At 36.0% G+C, this 3,712-nt stretch overlaps 1 pseudogene; it reads right to left on the reverse strand.

The window, feature by feature from the left end:
- Positions 1-1,788: 1,788 nt before the first annotated feature.
- On the reverse strand, positions 1,789-3,502 carry LOC145068055 (ribulose bisphosphate carboxylase/oxygenase activase, chloroplastic-like; annotated as a pseudogene).
- Positions 3,503-3,712: the final 210 nt, after the last annotated feature.

A 3,712-nucleotide genomic window follows, 5' to 3' on the forward strand; every position in this document is an offset into this window, starting at 1 on the left:
TGAAGAAGTACTCGACAAGTTCAAGGATGAACTCGGCGAGTCATTTGTAGAAAATCCCGACTTTATGTGAAGGAAAATTCGACGAGTTCTTGAAAGACTCGGCAAGTAGAGTCGAAGTTCTTAGTGTTCTAAGGATTACGGAACTCTACAAGTTGAGTCAACCAGATGTTGACTTTGACCCAGAGTTTACTTTGACCAAGGTGTTGACCTTGACTTTTACTTTGACCTGAGTGGACCATGAAATGGTAATTAAGGAAGATTGTTATGTGTAGGAATCGAGAGGAGTTGATCCTGACAGCAAGGACAGTTCAGACACTTCACGACATTGAGGTGAGTTACTTTCCAGTAGACGTGGGTCTAAGCCACCAAGGTTGGCCCACTACTAAGAGATTATAGTAGAGATGATTGTCTTTGTGATAATTATCTAGTATGTTGTTATCTGTTATGATAATGTGCTAGGATGCTAAATGTGTTAGTAGTAGTAGGGGCGGAACAGTCCCCGGTTATCGGTTGAAAGATACCGAATGGGTAGGCAGCACCCATGCATGCCTAGACATATGTTCATGATATGTTATTATGTGGTAGTGGTAGGGGTAAAATAGTCCCCAATTACCGGTTGAAAGATACCGAAGGGGAGGTTAGCTCCCGACTACCGGTTGAAAGATACCGAAGCGGAGGTTAGCTCCTAGTTACTGGTTGTAAGATACCGAATGGTCCCAGCTACCGGTTGTAGGATACCGAAGGGGAGCCCAGCTCCCAGTCATGCCAGGTAGATACCAGTTGAAAGATACCAAGGGACAGGCCTTATGTGGCATGTGGTATGATGGGGAACTCACTAAGTATCATGCTTACAGTTTTCAATTTTGTTTCAGGTACCTCTTCAGCGAAGGGGAAGGAGTCGGCACGGTAGCTGCACAACACACACACAGGATTTCCGCACCATGACATTCTTGGGATTGTACTTTGATGTTATATTGTTTTCATGATATGATTTTTAGACATGTGATTGTGGTTTTGATGAAATTATGACTTGATGATATTTTCTTATAAATGATTTTCTAAATTGTTATATCAAAAATAAAATTTTTGGCCTTGAAAATTTAGGATGTTATATATATATATATATATATATATATATATATATATATATATATATATATATATACTAGCCGTTTACCCGCGCCAAGCGACGGGTGCAAATAGTTTTTCAGAATTTATTTTCTACACCCGATTACCTTACACTTCTAATCCTTGTAGTCTAATCTCTCGGAGCTATTTGTTTTATTTCGGCGAATATTTCTATTTCAGTGATTACAGTTTGGGTGGGGATTATGTGAACTGTTTATATGCAATATCGTGATACCCACACCATACAACAATAAACAAATGATTAACGGAATTGCAACATACGGTAATGGAGGTGCCCAAAATATACGAATGCGAAAAACCTACGAACCGTACTCATGTGTTGGCTACCAAATCATTTTCTTGTTTCTTTTAGGCAGGCCCGGTTTAGAGCATGTGTAAGGTGGGCAGAACAGGGCCCACAATTTATGGGCCCAATTTTTTTCAATAGTACGTATAGTTTAGCCCAATTCAAACCTAAAGCTGTTCAACGTCATCGGTTCATCGTACGGGAGAAGCGAAGTAGAACGGATGCTCAAAAGGCAGCGATCAAGTTGTCATTCAAAAAAAAAGCGAGCGCCACTTACCTTCCAGTGACATCAACTCAGCAAGACAGGGGTAAGGGGTCGATTATCACTTTATGATTCTTCAATCTTGGTCCTGCTAATCAGGTAATACCTATAATAGATTATAAGAAATTGAGGAATGAGGATTATCAGTTTATAAGAGTCAATTGCATACTCGAATGTCTGAATGAATTATAGAATAAATAGATTAAATGAAAAAAACACATTCCTCAACGAACATGTTAGATGATTTTAAAGATATAAAATGTTTGTATAAAATATGGTAAAGATTGTGGAATAATATACATACCCTGATTAGGAAAGGTTTTCACGATGCTTATAACATCTTTCTTTGATAATCCATCTTTCTCATACATTTTGTTAACAATATTTATGATATCATTGATGTTAGGCTGCCTGTTCCACAATTTTAAGAAATTAAACTCATGAATAGTTAAATAAATTATATACAGTCGCATGAAAAATACTACTACTATAAAATTTTGAGATGCACCAGTAGAACTTGTCCATTCTCCCATCACAAACCAAAGGAGCATATAGTGTTGAAAAATCATTTCCTGTAACAATAATAGGAATTTTGTTTGTGCTATATGATTCCCTCTAATTTTGTCCAATGCAAACTATTGTTGGATTATCTGATAGATTCAGTGTGCCAACAAGTATTTGGTTGTTTACTATCATTTGAGTGTTTCCTAAATAACAATAACAGTTAAAAAATAAAATAATTTTCATTTCATTTATGAACAACCATAGTGTAACTATAATTAATTAAAGGATCTAAAATGCTGGTTTGATTATTTCATGAACATATTTAAAGTATTGAATTGACCAAAGGGCAAGTACAAGAGTCAGCCATTATTTTCATCCAATTAGATTTGTAGCTCATCAAATCTACCAAGACTTGCATTGATATCATTGATCATCAAACAGCTCAATTTCCCCTGTTTTAAACAAGACAAAAGTATTGATAGGATAAAATTAACCAAATAGTTTTGAAAAAATAACACTTTAGAGTTTAAACTTAACACACATGATAGTTAAAGAGGTAAAACTTCAAACCTGATTTTGAATGACTTGAGATGCAGTACAATACAGATCACGTATCAGTCTTCCTGGCTCTCCTGTAAAAGAAGAGTAACAAATATAGGATGGAAGTTTAAAAGTTTTGTAAATAATAAAAGGCGTAAAAATATAGTATGAAAATTGTAATTTGTATAAGCAAAACATTCATCAAAACCATCTTACCAGCTCTCTCTGATTCCAACTCTCCAGCAGACATGACCACATGTAAAATTCCCATGGCCAGGAAAATAAGTTTAGGTTGAAATGTTTTTCCTTGCCCTTTTTCCTCCCTAGATGCCTAATAAATAGATGCAAAGAATCAAAGTTATTCAACATTGACACATTATCATCTAATACTATTATATTTTTATGGCCTCTTACCCTATTAGGTTACAAGTTTAAGGATATTTACCTAGAATCAATGGAACTTTGATGTTGAGAAGATGTGCAATATCGTTCTTCACAATGTGGACAGCTGCACAAATTTAGATAGAAAAAGGAGATTGTAAGCTCTTGAGTATTTATGATAAAACAAGTACTAATAATAAGATGAGAATACATTCAAAATTAAACATTACTATGGTTAGGGAGAGAGTTACAGAAAGGAGAATCCCATTAGGGCAAGAGCAATGGAGTTTGAAAATGTGGAGAAGATGAGTGAAAACATCGGAGATTGTTCTATGTTGTTGTAATTTATTTGAGGAGAAGGCAACTTTTGTTGATCCCATCCGATCGTTGTGGTTTGCTAATTAAGAATCAAACGAAAAGGTAGACTTCCAGGGCGACGACATCGACCAGAGGGTAGTTGATCGTGGCGGCGGGATAGGGTTAGGGCTACTCATCCTGACAGAAGGTAGAAGTGTAACGCCCGTAGATCAGGGCTAGTCAATTTAAAGACGATAAGCGTCAAAAATAAGTTTCTGATAGAAGATTATTTA

Source organism: Lactuca serriola, chromosome 8 (assembly GCF_051521515.1).
Source record: "Lactuca serriola cultivar US96UC23 chromosome 8, Lser_US96UC23_V15, whole genome shotgun sequence".
Lineage (NCBI taxonomy): Eukaryota > Viridiplantae > Streptophyta > Magnoliopsida > Asterales > Asteraceae > Lactuca > Lactuca serriola.